The sequence below is a fragment of the Delphinus delphis genome, chromosome 5, assembly GCF_949987515.2.
Source record: "Delphinus delphis chromosome 5, mDelDel1.2, whole genome shotgun sequence".
NCBI classification, from domain to species: domain Eukaryota; kingdom Metazoa; phylum Chordata; class Mammalia; order Artiodactyla; family Delphinidae; genus Delphinus; species Delphinus delphis.
The window spans coordinates 120,278,625-120,299,573 of NC_082687.1; positions in this window are offsets into that span (position 1 = coordinate 120,278,625).

Genomic DNA, 20,949 nt, shown 5'->3' on the forward strand with positions numbered 1-20,949 from the left:
CCACCTCCTGCAAGAATTTCTTCTTTCTGAGCCTCTTTCACAGCTCTGTAAAACTTTAATTTGATCTGGAGCTTGATGCCTGTATTAATGCATCTCTTGTCGGTCTCTCTGAAGGCCTCTTGGTTTTTCAAGATACCGTTCTCTCCTTTTGAAGTTAGGACATATTGTTGGATCATCTCCATACCACCTAGAGAACATTTCACTAGGAGCTCTGTGTTTCCTGTGAAAATCCAGATTTCCTCAGGCATAGGTTGGTGCCCATTGTTTGTCCTTATTAGACCTGTGGTCCGCCTTAATGTGATACCGCTTCTGTAAATCTGTCTGTTCATCACAGTTAAGTCTCGTTTGTGTGTGCCCTTCTTCTGTGTGGTAAATTTTAATGATGTTCATAACCTTTTGGAATGGAAGAATTATTTCCTTGGTACTTTTAATTTTGCAAAGTGTTTTCAAATTCATTATCTAATTGAGTCACATTTTGCTGATAAGAAATATGATGTTTTTAGAGGTTTAAGTGACTTACCCAAGATCCCATTCTTAAATTAGTGGTGAAGTTAGAGCAAAAACCCAAGGCTTCCTTGTCTCTAATCTTATGTATTTCCTGTGCTAAATAGTGATGCCAAATTCTAGGCCCATTATGCTACATAGAAAAAGATGAATTGTGCCCATTTTCCATCTCACTCATTCTCTCAGTGATAGCTGATGAATCAAGTGAGGCATCATCCACCATCCACCTTCACTTAACCAACACCTTGTCTGAGCAACTTTAGGATTTCTAAGAATTTAGAGCAGCTGAATCCATACAGTAGCTATGGAAGCTGGGGTTTGCTCATGTTTTTTAATCTCTTTCTGGGGTCTTTTAAAAGCACTGGAACATTTGATGTTTCCTGACACTTCTCCCATATCTAAAGTAAGAAAATGATTGTATTCAATGTGGATTTAAGCTGCATTGTCCTTTTAGGAGTGCAGTGTTCTAAGGCTGACATGAGGATATCACACAAGGCAATTGTCTGCATTTGTCAACCAGGAGACAGCTTATTACTTAAATGTGATGAGAATTGAGGGTATCTTCACAACCTTTGGAAATAATTTTTTGTGTAAATATATGACCCCTATGACAAGTCACACAGCAGTTACTAGAGGTAGAACATGACAGTCTTCTGATGGTAATAGTAATAGATTTGTAAAGCACTTCAAGTTCATAAAGGACTTTCACATCCATTTATCTCATTTCACAGTAAAATAGTTAAGGAAAGAAATTTTCTGGCTGCATGTATTTCATGAAGACCTTTATTTTCTTTGTACATTAAGATTAAACCTTGCAACTTACAAATGAATATTAGCTTTCTCCTCTGTGGAGATAAATGCCTTCATTAAAATCATTGTAAAAATAAAATCATTTACATTTAAGTTCTCTGTTAACTATTGGTTCTTTCCTCTTCTACAGAAGCTTTGGATGTATCATTGACAGTACATTGTTCCATCATTCCTAATGTTGAAAGATAAACTTAGGCATACTAAAAATTTTGAGAGTTTGAGCAAAAGTCAATTCGAATCAGGCAGCATCCAATCTAGCAGATAGAAGGGAACTCTGGGGAGCTGTACAAAATGAAAATAGCCAGAAGGGAATGAGAGCAAGGAAGTTATACTAGGCAAAAAAGTGGATTGGTTACTGCAAGGTTACTTTCCTTTAGGGGATTGCAGGGGTCTATCAGGCAGATTACCTAATTTATGCTGATTAGGCAATTCCTGATGGGAATATCTGGGAGAGCCAAAACTGTAATTAAGTCTTGGTTTAGTGATGTGGGACTTAGCATAAACGATTCCATTTTGGGCCTGTTGTATTGTTTTTAACACTAACTAATATATTTTTTAAAGATTATAGCCTGATTTTTTGTTTAAAAATTGTAACATGATCTAATTACAAAATAATACATATTCATTATAGAAAATTTGGAAAATAAAAGGAAACTGAAAAAAATTAAAAATCAGCTGTAATCTTACCAGGTAGATATAACTATTGTTATCACATACTGGTATTTATGTCCATCTAATCTTTTTTCTGTGGTATGGTTTTACATGCTTATTTCTCTTAATCATGTGTTATAAATATCTCGCATATTAAGTATTCTAAAACATTTTTATTCTGTTGTGTGACTATTTTATTATTGGAATTTACATTAATTACAAACATTCACAATTATGAATAGTGCTGTAATTCACTAAGCTCTTTTGTACGTAAATATTTGTGCAAATTTCTGATTTTCCTTTTAGGATAAAATCCTAGAATGGGAATTACTGTGTCAAAGTGTATGAATATTTTAAGGCTTTTGATACTTATTCAGAAAGTTCTTAACAATTTACCACTCCTTATCAGTGGTATAAGCCTATATTTCTGTACCAATTACATAGTTTCCGTATTATCAAATAAGGGTGGATCAAGAGGAAGAAAGGAGCGGGAATGGTGAAATGTATGCCAGTTGGAGGTTATACTAATACATTCAGTTCCATATTTGGAATTGGGAATCAGGTGGACCTGAGTGCCAGTCGTCTTTATCACTCACTGGCTGTGTGACCTTGAACAAATTTCTTATCCTCTCTGAGCCTGTTTTTTCATTTCTAAAATGACAATATGGACCTAAGTGGACTCTTGAGTGAATGACAAAATATCATAAATGAAAGCACACAACACTAATCTGATAACTTTGAATGAATGAGTAGTCCCATGACCTGTTTCTGGTATGCTACACCCTCTCCCTTTTCTAGTAAGATATTTCTTTAAATGATGGCATTTGCTTTGCAAACTGTTTTGATATCATCCAGGTTTATCAATCTGCCTAATATGAAGGTTGAAAAAGAAAGAGGTAGAAATTTTTACCGTTCCAGCAAAGCCCAGATTAAAGTCAGGTAAAATCTAATTAACCAAATACTTCTTCATCATTCTGTAGGGTTACTAGAGGTAAAGTATAACATAGATATTATTCCATAATACATCAGTCCCGTCTAAAGAGATCTCTGTCCATTGTAGAGGAGGAACATTTTTCCTTTATCCTTCTAGGTGCTCTGCTGAGACACCCCCCCACCCTGTAATAAAAGACAGATTAATAGGAGAAAAAATAAGCAATTGTAAGTACATACGTATGTACCTACAGGAGCACTATAAAGATCTGAGCCTCAGAAGGCAGCCAGATGATTGAGGCTTAGATACCATCCTGAGCCAAGGAACCGGATAGGGGTCTGGGGCTTCAAAGGGGGGAAGGCGTTTCTTGGGAAGGTGAAAGGAGGAAATGTTTGGTAAGCAAAGGTTGCCCTGCCATGCAGATAAGTCTCTCAAGTTAGAAAGTTATATTTGGAAATAAAGTGGGTTAAAAAAAATAAAAACAGATAAACGAACAGTCAAAAAAAAGTTATCTTTGGTAAGAGCTTTCTTCCTGGTACTGACCCCTCTCTAAAGTAAATTTCCTTTATAATTGTAGATCTCTCTTACAAAAGGGTAACTTCTACTCTGTTTTCAGAGATGCTCCCGTGTCTGTAGTTTCTCAAAATAATCAACTAAAAATAATTCTTACGGCCAAAAGGGTGTATTTTGGGGTGAAATATTCTGCTACCTTCATCATCAAAATTGACCTATCCTGATCTGAGTTGAAAAGCAGCCTCATTCCTCTAAAACAACCAAAACTCTGAAAGTTAATTTTCAAAAGTCGTCTGATGTGTTGAATTATTAACAGTGTCTGCTTGGAGTGCTGTACTGAGAATAATTTGTTCTCAGTGGAGAAGTGCGCAGGGATATTTAGTCTGCAGTGGACTCTGGAATGTGGAGTCACGGCCTGTATGCCAAGTTTTTAACATTTGTGCTCCATGCTCATGCTTTCTTTAGGCCCAGTTCTAGCCAGCTTTTTTGTTTTCAAGAGCAGGTTAGATTAGAAACAATTGTGGGAATCAGGCTGCCCACAGAAGAAATGATCGCTGACAGTTTAAAAGGATGAGGCATAGGAGGTAACTATAAATACAGAAAACAAGTATTAAAAATGAAGGAAATATGGGGGCCAAAGAAAAGCACAGCCTTCTGAAACCTTAGTATGTGATCCAGTAGCCCCCATGCACCCCAATAACCCTGTATGATAGCAGAATATAATGACTGATATTCACAGTGATAACCTGCCTCTTCAAAAAATGTTGAAATTATGTTTTGCCTTGTTAAAATCTGCTTTGTTTAGGAAGTCAGAGTATATGTAATATTTTTAGGAAAGATTTCCATTACAAATGTTTAAGATAGAAACAAATTTGATATTTTAGCAAAAGCAAATGAGAGCATGTCTTCACATGTCTGCAGATCAAATTTTAAAAATTATTATAGAAGACAGTAATGCTAGAGAAGAGGAGGGAGTCAAACAAATCAACACTGTATCAGGCCTCACTCATGCAAATCATAGAGAATGGAAGGAGGAGCCAGCCTCTGTAAATAAGATGCATCTGTATCTTCTGTTACAGGGAACAAAAGGAAAGCTTTCACACCACCTCATGGTTACTTGGCTTTTTATACTGGTAGAAATTCTAGAAGTAGTTACTTAGGTGGGTGATTTTAGAGTCAAGCTTGCCTCATATAATTTTTTATTTTTTAAATTTATTTATTTTATTATTTATTTATTTTTGGCTGCCTTGGGTCTTTGTCGTTGCGCGCAGGCTTTCTCTAGTTGCAGCAAGCGGGGGCTGCTCTTCATTGTGGTGCGCGGGCTTCTCATTGCCGTGTCTTCTCTTGTTGCGGAGCACGGGCTCTTGCCACGGGGGCTTCAGGAGTTGTGGCTCGCAGGCTCTAGGTTGCAGGCTCAGTAGTTGTGGCTCACGGGCTTAGTTGCTCTGCGGCATCTTCCCAGACCAGGGATCGAACCCGTGTCCCCTGCATTGGCAGGAGGATCCTTAACCACTCTGCCACCAGGGAAGTCCCCATATAACTTTCTAAAATTTATGAATATGTAATTTATTCTTAATTCTCTATCTTTGACAATATTAGGCAAATAATTCTGGGCTACTCACCAAATGATATTAGGATTCTGGTAGAATTCATTTCACCTCTTAAGCCAAATGTTGTTTATAGATTAACCCACATAGACTTCTCTGTGTGTGTGTGTGTGTGTGTGTGTGTGTGTGTGTGTACTTGTATGTATGTATACATATAGACATATATCTGTATTTATTTCCTATTAAGAATTCAGGCAAACTTTATCCATGGGGTAAGAATGTATTATGGAACTTACAGGCACTGGCAAATCTCTGGGGTGTTTTAATCTGATTCATAAACTGTGAGGCATAATTATCACCAATAGTCGAGGTTATTTTAACCTAGGAGGAAAATCTTGTTTGTTGACAATCATTATGTTAGCCCTTGCTCACAAATATGAGGAAGCTTCTAACTATACTGAAGGCACAGTCATTGAGAATATTTATATTAATAACACTTTTCCTGTGCAAATTAACCTGGAGAAATTGAGATTCCCCCCTCCTCTCTCTCACTTCTTATAGATATCTCATATTGTGAGTCAGCAGTATAGGGCAGTTCTTACAAAACCATTGAGCTAATATTAAAACATGGAGTATACCAAAAACCTAGTTATTTCTAGCATCCCTTCTTTCCTAAGGGGAGGGAGTAAACCCTTGGTGCAACCCATGGACCATCTGGAAGGCACCCTAGATGTGGGTATAAGGGGCATCCTTAAATTTTTATTATTCTGAGTTTGGGTATGTTTGGGGGGAAGCAAAACCATGAAGAATTCTCAGCGGTGAATACTTGGCTCAGGTAAGATGCAGGTACAGTTCCTAAAAGAAAGAGTAGCAGCAGGTTGGCTGCTTCATGGACCAGAGTAATGATGAAGTGTTTTGAATATAGCAGGTAGTAACATAATAATGCCTAAGAATTTTACTTCTTCTATAAGTGAAGAATCATTGTTTGACCTAGAATTACCTATGAACATGGTAAGAGGTGGCATAAAAGTACAAAGAATATTCTTGAGGTGAGGCAAAAGGTAACTTATGTTTTCTGTGTAGAATATACAGAAGAGAAAAAATAATTGTATTATACCTCACAGGTAGACTATGTAATCCAAGATAATACACTCTTTTAATACAGCGTTCTCTCTGTGGTTGGCTATGCTGGCTGTGGTGGTTAAAATCCCAACTATTAGAAATACTTTTGTGTGGTTGAAATATCACTGAAAGTTCTTTTGACGTGCTCATATACTACTTAGAAGAATAAATGTAATGAAATCTTAGTATCCCCTAGATTTCAAGATATTGTTCTCTACACTAGAATACGTTTGGGGGGAAATGGAGCACTAAGAAATTTAATTTGACTAGGCATTTAGGGATGATTTAAATTTAGATTGTATGATACTATTTCCTAGGGAATATAAATTCAAGTGCCACACCACAATGGTGAGGGTAGGACCACATGAGGGTCCCAGATGGCTAGAGCATCAGAGCCTGAAAAAAGGAAGAACAAGCAACATCCATCCCAGGCGTATCTCAGTCCATTCCTACAGGGTCAGCTATGAGACACTGAATTACTTTGGAGCTTCCTAAATACCTTATTTCTTCAGGCACAAACGGATTTTAAAAAGTTATCCTGTTATTTCTGTTGTAGAGAATGCTAATTTCCTCCTAATATCTATTCTTCCTTCTTGCTTAGAATAAGAATCCTGAGTTTTAGCTGGTTACAGTACCGCTCCCCAGTAAAGACCACATTCCCTAGTTTTCCTTTGCAATGAGGTGTGGCCATGCAGATATAATGGCGGCACTCTAGCGACTCTTCTGGACCTAAAGATAGGGAACCACACTCTAGGGATGTTAGAGCTGAGCTAGGATACCAATATTTTCATGGAGCTACCAAATCAACTCTGATTGCCTAGTTGCTGAATTATTTTATGTGAGAGAGAAATAAATATATCTTGTTTAAGTCACTGTTATTTTGGGTTTCTCATTATATGCCCCTAACAGCACTGTATGAGTACATTAGGCCTTGTTCTTATTAGACAATCCTATTGGGGTTTTTTTTTTGACTGCAAAATATTTAAGGTACATTATCGAACATCATCTCATGGGCTATGAGAGTAAAAAAATAGGTTGCTATCCCTAGCCTACAGAATTTTATATTTTAGTAGAAAAACAGACATATATAGGGATGCTCCAATGTAATACAGTAAATGCAAGGGGACCAGTAGGTTGTTACTTGCCAAGTATAACATATATGCTAGCTTCTACTGGCATAAGAATAGACATAGAGATCAATGGACTAGAACTGAGAGTTCCAGAATATACTCTTGCTTATAGTCAATTGATTTTTGACAAGGGTGCCAAGACAGTTCAATGGAGGAAGAATAATAGTCTTTTCAACAGCTGGTGCTGGGACAACTGGATTTCTACATGTGAAAGGATGAAGTTGTACCCCAGCTTCATACCATATACAAACATTAACTCAAAATGTATCATAAAACTAAATTTTAGAGCTCAAATTACAAGACTCATAGAATAAAACTTAGGGGTAAATATTCTAGACTTTGAATTAAACAGTGGTTTCTTAGCTATGTCACTAAGAGTAAAATCAACAAAAGAAAATAATAAATTATACTTCATCGAAATTTAAAACTTCGGTGCTTCAAAGAACACCATAAAGAAAGTGAAAAGACAATCCACAGAATGGGAAAAAATATTTGCAAATCATATATTTATAAGTGATTTATATCCAGAATGTATAAAGAACTCTTGCAACTCAACAATAAAGGGACAAATAACCCAATTTAAAAGTGGCCAAATGATTTGAAATTTCTTCAAAAAAGATGTATACATGGCCAAAAAAGCCCATGAAAATATACTGAATATCATTAATCATTAGGGAAAAGCAAACCAAAACCACAGTGAGATGCCTCTTCATACCAATTAGTATAACTGAAAAAAGACAATGTGTTTGCAAGGATGTGAAGAAATTGGAACCATGATGCATTGCTGGTGGGAATGTAAAATAATGGTCCAGCTGCTTTGGAAAACAGTTTGGCAGCTCCTCAAAATATTAAAGTACCATACGACCCAACAATTCCACTCCTAGGTATATGCTCAAGAAAAATGGAAATATATCTACATAAAAACTTGTACACAAATGTTCATAGCAGCATTAATCAAAATAACCAAAAAGTGGAAGCAACCTAAATGCCGATCAGCTGACGAATGGATAAATAAAATGTGGTGTACCCACACAGTGGAACATTATTTGGCAATAAATACTGAAGTACTGATACAGTCTACAACATAGATGAGCCTTGAAAACATTATGCTTATTTCAAGCAACTGACCACAAAACGCCAAATATTGTATGATTCTATTGATATGAAATGTCCAGAAAAAGCAAACCCATCATGTCAGAAAGTAGATTAGTAGTTTCTAGAGGCTGGAATAAGGGAGAATGGGGAGTGACTGCTAAGGGGTTATGGGGCTTCTTTTGGGGGGGGGGGTGATGAAAATGTTCTAAAATTAGATAGTGGTGATGGTTGCACAGCTTTGTCAATATAATGAAAACCAATGAAATGTACACTTATGTAAATTATAGTTCAAAGCTGTTAAAATTTTTTTGCTAGCTTCATAATTGTGGTTGAAACATGCAGTATGTTTTTGGTTTGTGGCTAAACTGAAATAGTGTCTTCAAATGAAACTATATTTATCTCTAAGAATTACATATATAACCAATGTAATGTAAAACAACTATATTATTACAATTAAGAAAAATGAAATGGGTTAAAGTTTTAAATTGTCTTTATTGTTAAATGGTAAAAGATAACACATGGCACTCAATCACTACTCCTATTGCCAATTATCATAACCTAATTAAGTCCCAAATATTGTAGAAGTGGTAATGCTTTCTCTTTGAGTAGTAAATGAAAATGGCATCCTCCAACACATCAGTATATTTGAATGCTTGAAAAATATATTTTAGGATGAATAACTGTACCAACCAATACTATAGAAATGTGACAATAGTTCCAGAAAAGGTGATTCCGTGGCTTTCCCTCTCACTAGCTAATGGGAATTCCATACAGCATGAACTGCTCAAAACAGCAACAAAAAACTATGCAATCATCTTTGTTTTCTTTCATCTTTGTTTTCCCGTATTCAGTCTGTCAAAAAATCTTGTTGGTTCTTCCTCAGAATTCATCCTTGATCCACCACTGAAACCACAGCTATCTCAACCACTCTAGTCTAAGCCATTATTATCTTTTGTTTGAATATTTCAGTAATTTTCCTAATTGATGCCTCTTCTTCCAGTTCTTGCCCCTTATACTGTAAGCCTCTTTTCACACGGGAGACAACATGATCTTTCTAAAATCTAAATCAGATTACATCAGGCTGACCAGAACCTTCAAGAGGCTTCTCAGCTCACCGAAAGTAAAAGGCAAAGTTATTAATTGGCTTACAAGGCCCCCTCATCTGACCTCAGTAATGTCATCTTCCACTCTTCTCTCTTCCCTCAAGTCACACTGTTCTCCTTTCTATTCCCTGAACAAAACAGCCTGCGACAGCTTCAGGGCCATTGTTTGCTGTTTCCTCTGCTTGAAATGCTCTCTACCCCAGTATCCTCTTGACTTCCCTCATCTTCTTCAATTCTTTTCTCATATATCTTCCTCTCAGAAAGACCTTTTCTGTTCATGTTATTAATTCTGACCTCCCAGGAACTAGCTATCTCCCTTCCCTGTTTTTTCCCCTTCTGCAGCTTATTATCACCTTCCAATACACTGCATTATTTTCTTATTTATTCATTAAATATAGTCTGTGTCCTTCCACTATAATATAAACTCTGTGAAGGCAGGGATTTTTGTTTGGTTGTTTTGCCTATTACTAACTACCCCTAGGGCCTGTAACAGTATCTCACACATAGATGTCACTCAGTAAATATTTATAGTAAGCCATTCTGAGGAAGTAGGATTTTTCCTGAGTACATTGGAAAGATATTGATAGATTTTATGTTTCCATTTTATAAAGATTCCTCTAGTAGTATTACGGAGGAGAAATTGGAGGAGCAAAGCCAAAAAAAAATGACTTTTTTTCTCATATCAAAATTTTGCAGAAACACTCTATGGGGAGCCTGAACATAGCTTAGGAAGACAGCATATCATTTCCTTGAGAAATACCTTGATTAATTAAATAAAATCTGAATTTTATTTGCCAATTTGTGAGCATGAGGTACAGCATCAGGTTTGTATGTAAATTTACCATGTGCTACTTGTTACTGAGAGATTCAGAATGAAGCAGTGCTATCGTATAATGTGGAATCAGCAAGAGTGTTGAAAGTTTGGTAGGGAACGTTGGAGTGGGGGAGAAATGTGGATTACTGAAGTGCTGACACAACTATTTTATCACGGGTAAGCAAGGAAATTATTCACTTTTTTTCCTCATGAAGGCCAAAAACACCTTTCAGTGGGTATTTTGTAGTATTCTGGATGGAAAGAGTTACTGCGTCTCAAATAAATGAGTGACTGAATTCTAAGGGAGCAGAAGAATCTGTCCTCTGAACAGAGTTTTGAGAGAGTCAAATACTTATAAAAGCAAAGATCCTCCTTTGTTGATTTACGCTATGTATAGTCAACTGTGTGTTCCATGTTTTTCTTTTGATATTTACCTATAATCTGAAATGATGAAAAGTTGGGCTTTCCATGGAACGCTTCCATCCTGATGCTACTCTTTATGGTGAAAACGGCATGCTTTTATGGTTTTCTCTTTGTGATTATGCCATATATTTGGAGAAAAAAATGTGATGTGTATTTATACTGGGGTAGATAAAGGTTTTATTTCACAATTACCATAACCATTTCGTATGACATACAGTCTATTCCCTAACTTTGTACTTTCTATTAATCTACCTCTTGCTAATTTTCTGGCCAAAAAGAACTAAAAGAGCTGTTGTCTTAAATCAGAGAGCTGAGTGAGAGACTCTTGTTTCTGCCCTGCTGAGCAGATAATAGTCAAAGGAAAACTTCTCAAATAGTCATTTCAGTTGTGAGCTTTCTCCTTGGGTTTGTTTTTTCATACCTGTTCTTTCTTGAATTCATGAAGTTTAAAATTTAATATTGAAAATATTTTTATTGATAATTTCCTAAAACACTAATTCCAGAGTGGATTGATAAGACTGGATTCATGGATAAAGGGGAATAATGTTTATTAATCGAAGATTGTATTAACATTGCCAAGAGACCTGTTTTCAAATTGCTCAATTTACATAGACTAAAGTTTGTGCTTTCAGTAACACACAAGAATGATAGCTTCAGAGAGAAATCTCATTTACTACTTTCCCACTTCTTTGTAATAGTGTGTTTCCAGGTTGAAATGTTGTCTCCATTTCATCAAAACAGAGGCAAACCAATTTTTTATATACTTTCACCCATGAATGTCTGCAGTCTTTGTAGCATTTTAGCAAGAAATTCTAAAATCTTTTACATTCCTTCAAATACCCATCTCCTAACCATTCTACTGGATTTCAGTGTTGTTTGGCCATATATACTGGGCTTAAAATTTCTAGCCAAGTTGTAAATAAGTCAGTAACTACACAGAGTAGATAAGACATTAAGTTTACTAAATTAAGTTAGTGGAAATTGGTTAACCTCCCACTTTCTCAAAATTTACTTTATTATTCAATCTAAATTATCCAACATGATATTTCTTCTATTTCTCCAGGTAGATAGCAGGAGAGCCTGGGGTTGGGGGGAAATTGGCATTAGTGAGCTTGGGAGTAAACCCATTTCCACCTACTCAAGTTGTTCATCCTCAGAAAGATTCACTTTGTAAGAAAAAAGCGACTCTCCCCAATCTTAAGTCAGTATGAGATCTAAGATGGAAAAACAAAGATGAAACCACAAACCCATGTCATATAAGAGAGACTTAGATATTCCATGAGTTAACATTCATAGAAATAGCCATCATATTTTAATTCTGTCTGCAAAAACCTTCCATAACTAGGGGCATTATTTCATGAGCAAACACGTTATTAAATTGGAAAATTTATTTTACATTTTATAGTTGACCATGTCAAAGAGATAGTTCAAGCATATCTGAACCCAGTTTCGAAGAATACAAATGCTGTCAGGAATTACTAACTTATTTTTTTACAACTTTATTGGGGCATAATTGATATGCAAAAAACCCGCACATATTTAGTGTATACAGTGTGATGAGTTTGGATACAGGAATACCCATGAAAGCATCACCACAATCAAGGTAATAAACATATATGTTATACCCCCTGTTTTGCTGTAATAACACTTAACACGTGATCTACCCTGTTAACAAATTTTTAAGCAGAGTGTATTACTGTTAACAGTATGCACTATGTTACACGGCAGATCTCTAGAGCTTACCCATCCTACACAAATTAAACTTCATATTCATTGAACAACTTCCCATTTCCCCCTCCCTCCAGCCCCTGACAGCCACCATTCTACTCTGTTCCTATGAGTTTAACTATTTTAGATGCCTCATAGAAGTGGAGTAGTACAATATTTATCCCTCTGTAACTGGGTTATTTCACTTAGCATAATGTTCTCGAGATTCATCCATGTTATTGCATATGGCAGGATTTCCTTCTTTTTTAAGGTTGAATAACACGCCATTTTATATATATATTTATATATATATATATATATGCCACATTTTCTTTATCCATTCATTTGTTGATGGATATTTAGATTTTTTTCGTATCTTGGTTATTGTGAATAATGCTGCAGTGAACATGAGTATGCAGATATTTCTTCAGTATCCTGATTTCACCTCTTTTGCATGTGCCCAGAAGTGGAATTGCTGGATCATATGATAGTTTATTTTTAATTTTTTGATGAACCACCATACTGTTTTCCATAGCAAGTACACCATTTTACATTGTCACCAATGGTGCACAAGGGTTTCAGTTTCTCCACATTCTAACCATCATTTATTATCTTTTTAAAAAAATAATAACCATCCTAAGAGGTGTGAGATGTTACCTAATTGTGATTTTGATTTGCAATTCCCTAATAATTAGTTGAGATTCTTTTCATCTATATGTTGGCCATTTGTATGGTCTTCTCTGAAGAAATGTCTGATCAAGTATTTTGCTTGTGGTTTTTTTGTTTTTTTTTTCTTCCGGTACGCGGGCCTCTCACTGCTGTGGCCTCTCCCGTTGCGGAGCACAGGTTCCGGACGCGTAGGCTCAGCGGCCATGGCTCACGGGCCGAGCCGCTCCGCAGCATGTGGGATCTTCCCGGACCGGGGCACGAACCCGTGTCCCCTGCATCGGCAGGCGGACTCTCAACCACGGCGCCACCAGGGAAGCCCTTTGCTTCTGTTTTAATTGCGTTGTTTTGTTTTATTATTATTGAGTTGTAGGAGTTCCTTATATATTTTGGATATTAACTCCTTATCAGGTGTATGGTTTGCAGGTATATTCTCTCATTCTGTAGGTTGCCTTTCATTCTGCTGATTGTTCTTTGCTCTACAAAAGCTTTTTAGTTTTGGTGTAGTCCCACTTGTCAATTTTTGCTTTTGTTGACTGTGCGATTGGTGTCATATCCAAAAACCATTGCCAAGATCAGTGTCAAGAAGCTTTTCCTCTATGTTTTCTTCTAGGAGTTTTACAGTTTCAGATCTTACATTTAAGTCTTTAATCCATTTTGAGTTGTTGTTTGCATGTGGTTTAATATAAGGGTCCAATCGCATTCTTTTGCATGTGGATATTCAGTTTTCTGTACATAATTTGTTCACAAGATTATTCTTCTCCATTGTGTATTATTGGCATCTTTACTGAAAAGTAATTATATTTGCATGAGTTTATTTCTTGTCTTTCTATTCTGTTCCATTGATTTATATGTCTGTCTTTATACCAATATCATACTGGGTTTTTTTGTTTGTTATTTTGCTTTTTTTTTTTTTACACCTTTATTGGAGTATAATTGCTTTACAATGGTGTGTTAGTTTCTGCATTATAACAAAGTGAATCAGTTATACATATACGTATGTTCCCATATCTCTTCCCTCTTGCATCTCCCTCCCTCCCACCCTCCCTATCCCACCCCTCTAGGTGGTCACAAAGCACCGAGCTGATCTCCTTGTGCTATGCGGCTGCTTCCCACTAGCTGTCTGTTTTACGTTTGGTAGTGTATATATGTCCATGCCACTCTCTCACTTTGTCCCAGCTTACCCTTCCCCCTCCCCATATCCTCAAGTCCCTCTAGTAGGTCCGTGTCTTTATTCCTGTCTTACCCCTAGGTTCTTCATGACATTTTTTTTTCTTAAATTCCATATATATGTGTTAGCATATGGTATTTGTCTTTCTCTTTCTGACTTACTTCACTCTGTATGACAGACTCTGGGTCCATCCACCTCATTACAAATAGCTCAATTTCGTTTCTTTTTATGGCTGTAATATTCCATTGTATATATGTGCCACATCTTCTTTATCCATTCATCCGATGATGGATACTTAGGTTGCTTCCATCTCAGGGCTATTGTAAATAGAGCTGCAATGAACATTTTGGTACATGACTCTTTTTGAATTATGGTTTTCTCAGGGTATATGCCCAGTAGTGGGATTGATGGGTCATATGGTAGTTTTATTTGTACTTTTTTAAGGAACCTCCATACTGTTCTCCATAGTGGCTGTACCAATTCACATTCGCACCAGCAGTGAAAGAGTGTCCCCTTTTCTCCACACCCTCTCCAGCACTTAATGTTTCTAGATTTTTTGATGATGGCCATTCTGACCTGTGTGAGATGATATCTCATTGTAGTTTTGATTTGCATTTCTCTAATGATTAATGATGTTGAGCATTCTTTCATGTGTGTGTTGGCAGTCTGTATATCTTCTTTGGAGAAATGTCTATTTAGATATTCTGCCCATTTTTGGATTGGGTTGTTTGTTTTTTTGTTATTGAGCTGAATGAGCTGCTTATAAATTTTGGAGATTAATCCTTTGTCAGTTGCTTCATTTGCAAATATTTTCTCCCATTCTGAGGGTTGTCTTTTGGTCTTGTTTATGGTGTCCTTTTCTGTGCAAAAGCTTTGAAATTTCATTAGGTTCCATTTATTTATTTTTGTTTTTATTTCCATTTCTCTAGGAGGTGGGTCAAAAAGGATCTTGCTGTGATTTATGTCATAGAGTGTTCTGCCTATGTTTTCCTCTAAGAGTTTGATAGTTTCTGGCCTTACATTTAGCTCTTTAATCTATTTTGAGCTTATCTTTGTGTATGGTGTCATGGAGTGATCTAATCTTATACTTTTACATGTACCTGTCCAGTTTTCCCAGCACCACTTATTGAAGAGGCTGTCCTTTCTCCACTGTACATTCCTGCCTCCTTTATCAAAGATAAGGTGACCATATGTGTGTTGGTTTATCTCTGGGCTTTCTATCCTCTTCCATTGATCTATCTTTCTGTTTTTGTGCCAGTACCATACTATCTTGATTACTGTAGCTTTGTAGTATAGTCTCAAGGCAGAGAACCTGATTCCTCCAGCTCCATTTTTCATTCTCAAGATTGCTTTGGCTATTCGGGGTCTTTTGTGTTTCCATACAAGTTGTGAAATTTTTTGTTCTAGTTCTGTGAAAATGCCATTGGTAGTTTGATAGGGATTGCATTGAATCTGTAGATTGCTTTGGGTAGTAGAGACATTTTCACAATGTTGATTCTTCCAATCCAAGAACATGGTATATCTCTCCATCTATTTGTATCATCTTTAATTTCTTTCATCAGTGTCTTATAATTTTCTGCATACAGGTCTTTTGTCTCTTTAGGTAGGTTTATTCCTAGATATTTTATTCTTTTTGTTGCAATGGGAAATGGGAGTGATTTCTTGATTTCACTTTCAGATTTTTCATCATTAGTGTATAGGAATGCCAGAGATTTCTGTGCATTAATTTTGTATCCTGCTACTTTACCAAATTCATTGATTACCTCTAGTAGTTTTCTGGTAGCATCTTTAGGATTCTCTATGTATAGTATCATGTCATCTGCAAACAGTGACAGCTTTACTTCTTCTTTTCTGATTTGGATTTGTTTTATTTCCTTTTCTTCTCTGATTGCTGTGGCTAAAACTTCCAAAACTATGTTGAATAAGAATGGTGAGAGTGGGCAACCTTGTCTTGTTCCTGATTGTAGTGGAAATGTTTTCAGTTTTTCACCATTGAGTACGATGTTGGCTGTGGGTTTGTCATATATGGCCTTTATTATGTTGAGGAAAGTTCCCTCTATGCCTACTTTCTGCAGGATTTTTATCATAAATGGGTATTGAATTTTGTGAAAAGCTTTCTCTGCATCTATTGAGATGATCATATGGTTTTTCTCCTTCAGTTTGTTAATATGGTGTATCACGTTGATTGATTTGAAGAATCCTTGCATTCCTGGAATAAACCCCACTTGATCATGGTGTATGATCCTTTTAATGGGCTGTTGGATTCTGTTTGCTAGTATTTTGTTGAGGATTTTTGCATCTATGTTCATCAGTAATATTGGCCTGTAGTTTTCTTTCTTTGTGACATCCTTGTCTGGTTTTGGTATAAGGGTGATGGGGCCTCATAAAATGAGTTTGGGAGTGTTCCTCCCTCTGCTATATTTTGGAAGAGTTTGAGAAGGATAGGTGTTAGCTCTTCTCTAAATGTTTGATAGAATTCTCCTGTGAAGCCATCTGGTCCTGGGCTTTTGTTTGTTGGAAGATTTTTAATCACAGTTTCAATTTAAGTGCTTGTGATTGGTCTGTTCGTATTTTCTATTTCTTCCTGATGCAGTCTTGGCAGTTGTGCATTTCTAAGAATTTGTCCATTTCTTCCAGGTTGTCCATTTTATTGGCATAGAGTTGCTTGTAGTAATCTCTCATGATCTTTTGTATTTCTGCAGTGTCACTTGTTACTTCTCCTTTTTCATTTCTAATTCTATTGATTTGAGTCTTCTCCCTTTTTTTCTTGATGAGTCTGGCTAATGGTTTATCTATTTTGTTTATCTTCTCAAGGAAGCAGCTTTTAGTTTTATTGTTCTTTGCTATCATTTCCTTCATTTCTTTTTCATTTATTTCTCATCTGATTTTTATGATTTCTTTCCTTCTGCTAACTTTGAGGTTTTTTTGTTCTTCTTTCTCTAATTGCTTTAGGTGCAAGGTTAGGTTGTTTATTTGAGATGTTTCCTGTTTCTTAAGGTAGGATTGTATTGCTATAAACTTCCTTCTTAGAACTGCTTTTGCTGCATCCCATAGGTTTTGGGTTGTCATGCCTCCATTGTTATTTGTTTCTAGGTATTTTTTGATTTCCTCTTTGATTTCTACAGTGATCACTTCGTTATTAAGTAGTGTATTGTTTAGCCTCCATGTGTTTGTGTTTTTTACAGATCTTTTCCTGTAATTGATATCTAGTCTCATAGCGTTGTGGTCAGAAAAGATACTTGTTACAATTTCAATTTTCTTAAATTTACCAAGGCTTGATTTGTGACCCAAGATATGATCTATCCTGGAGAATGTTCCATGAGCACTTGAGAAAAATGTGTATTCTGTTGTTTTTGGATGGAATGTCCTATAGATATCAATTAAGTCCATGTTGTTTAATGTATCATTTAAAGCTTGTGATTCCTTATTTATTTTCAGTTTAGATGATCTGTCCATTGGTGAAAGTGGGGTGTTAAAATCCCCTACTATGAATGTGTTCCTGTCGATTTCCCCTTTTATGGCTGTTAGTATTTGCCTTATGTATTGAGGTGCTCCTTTGTTGAGTGCATAAATATTTACAATTGTTATATCTTCTTGGATCGATCCCTTGATCATTATGTAGTGTCCTTCTTTGTCTTTTGTAATAGTCTTTATTTTAAAGTCTATTTTGTCTGATATGAGAATTGCTACTCCAGCTTTCTTTTGGTCTCCATTTGCATGGAATATCTTTTTCCATCCCCTCATTTTCAGTCTGTATGTGTCTCTAGGTCTGAAGTGGGTCTCTTGTAGACAGCATATATATGGGTCTTGTTTTTGTATCCATTCAGCCAATCTGTGTCTTTTGGTGGGAGCATTTAATCCATTTATGTTTAAGGTAATTATCGATATGTATGTTCCTATTCCCATTTTCTTAATTGTTTTGGGTTCGTTATTTTAGGTCTTTCCTTCTCTTGTGTTTCTTGCCTAGAGAAGTTCCTTTAGCATTTGTTGTAAAGCTGTTTTGGTGGTATTGAACTCTCTCAGCTTTTGCTTGTCTGTAAAGGTTTTAATTTCTCCATCAAATCTGAATGAGATCCTTGCTGGGTAGAGTAATGTTGGTTGTAGGTTTTTCTCCTTCATCACTTTAAATATGTCCTGCCAGTCCCTTCTGGCTTGCAGAGTTTCTGCTGAAAGATCACCTGTTAACCTTGTGGGGATTCCCTTGTTTGTTATTTGTTGTTTTTCCCTTGCTGCTTTTAATATGTTTTCTTTGTATTTAATTTATGACAGTTTGATTAATATGTGTCTTGGTGTATTTCTCCTTGGATTTATCCTGAATGGGACTCTCTTTGCTTCCTGGACTTGATTAACTATTTCCTTTCCCATATTAGGCAAGTTTTCAACTATAATCTCTTCAAATATTTTCTCAGTCCCTTTCTTTTTCTCTTCTTCTTATGGAACCCCTGTAATTCAAATGTTGGTGCGTTTAATGTTGTCCCAGAGGTCTCTGAGACTGTCCTCAGTTCTTTTCATTCTTTTTTCTTTATTCTGCTCTGCAATAGTTATTTCCACTATTTTAATTCCAGGTCACTTATCCGTTCTTCTGCCTCAGTTATTCTGCTATTGAGTCTATCTAGAGTATTTTTAATTTCATTTATTTTGTTGTTCATCGTTTCTTGTTTCATCTTTAGTTCTTCTAGTTTCTTGTTACATGTTTCTTGCATTTTGTCTATTCTTTTCAAGACTTTGGATCATCTTTACTATCATTATTCTCAATTCTTTTTCAGGTAGATTGCCTATTTCCTCTTCTTTTGTTAGGTCTGATGCCTATTTCCTCTTCTTTTGTTAGGTCTGATAGGTCTGATAGATTGCCTATTTCCTCTTCTTTTGTTAGGTCTGATGGGTTTTTATCTTGCTTCTTCATCTGCTGTGTGTTTTTCTGTCTTCTCATTTTGCTTATCTTACTGTGTTTGGGGTCTCCTTTTTACAGGCTGCAGGTTCGTAGTTCCCGTTGTTTTTGGTGTCTGTCCCCAGTGGCTAAAGTTGGTTCAGTGGGTTGTGTAGGCTTCCTGGTGGAGGGGACTAGTGCCTGTGTTCCGGTGGATGAGGCTGGATCTTGTCTTTCTGGTGGGCAGGTCCACATCTGGTGGTGTGTTTTGGGGTGTCTGTGGACTTATTTTAGGCAGCCTCTCTGCTAATGGGTGGCATTGTGTTCCTGTCTTGCTACTTGTTTGACGTAGGGTAACCAGCAGTGTAGCTTGCTGGTCGTTGAGTATAGCTGGGTGCTGGTGTTGAGATGGAGATCTCTGGGAGATTTTCACTGTTTGATATTATGTGGAGCTGGGAGGTCTCTTGTGGACCAGTGTCCTGAAGTTGGCTCTCCCACCTCAGAGGCACAGCACTGACTCCTGGCTGCAGCACCAAGAGCCTTTCATGCACACGGCTCAGAATAAAAGGGAGAAAATGTAGAAAGAAAAAGAAAGAAAGAAAGAAAGGAGAGAGGGAGGGAGGAAGGAAGGAAAGAAAGAAAGAAGGAAGATAAAATAAAATAAAGTTATTAAAATAAAAAAGTTATTAAGAAAAAAAAATTTTTTTAAGAAAAAAAACGGACAGAACCCTAGGACAAATGGTGGAAGCAAAGCTATACAGACAAAATCTCATACAGAAACATACACACTCATAAAAAGAGGAAAAGGGGAAAAAATCATAAATCTTGCTCTCAAAGTCCACCTCCTCAGTTTGGGTTGATTGGTTGTCTATTCATGTATTCCACAGATGCAGGGTACATCAAGTTGATTGTGGAGATTTAATCCGCTGCTTCTGAGGCTGCTGGGAGATATTTCCTTTTCTCTTCTTTGTTCTCACAGCTCCCAGGGCTCAGCTTTGGATTTGGTCCCACCTCTGCGTGTAGGTCGCCGGAGGGCGTCTGTTATTTGCTCAGACAGAACAGGGTTAAAGGAGCAGCTGCTTTGGGGAATCTGGCTCACTCAGGCCAGGGGAAGGGAGGGGTACGGAGTGCGGGGCGAGCCTGTGGCGGCAGAGGCCAGCATGACGTTGCACCAGCCTGAGGCGCGCCGTGCTTTTTTACGGGGAAGTTGTCCCTGAATCCCGGGACCCCGGCAGTGGTGGGCTGCACAGGCTCCCCGGAAGCGGGGTGTGGATAGTGACCTGTAGTCACACACAGGCTTCTTGGTGGCGGCAGCAGCAGCCTTAGCGTCTCATGCCCGTCTCTGGGGTCCGCGCTTTTAGCCGCGGCTCGCGCCCGTCTCTGGAGCTCCTTTAAGCAGCGCTCTTAATCCCCTCTCCTCGCGCACCAGGAAACAAAGAGGGAAGAAAAAGTCTCTTGCCTCTGCGGCAGGTCCAGACTTTTCCCCGGACTCCCTCCCAGCTAGCTGTGGTGCACTAACCCCCTGCAGGCTGTGTTCACGCCGCCAGCCCCAGTCCTCTCCCTGCGCTCCGACCGAAGCCCGAGCCTCAGCTCCCAGCCCCCGCCCGCCCCGGCGGGTGAGCAGACAAGCCTCTCTGGCTGGTGAGTGCCGGTTGCACCCATCCTCTGTGCGGGAATCTCTCTGCTTTGCCCTCCGCACCCCTGTTGCTGTGCTCTCCTCCGCGGCTCCGAAGCTTCCCCCCCCCCCACCACCCGCAGTCTCCGCCCACGAAGGGACTTCCTAGTGTGTGGAAACCTTTCCTCCTTTACAGCTCCCTCCCACCGGTGCAGGTCCCGCCCCTATCCTTTTGTCTCTGTTTATTCTTTTTTCTTTTGCTCTACCCAGGTACGTGGGG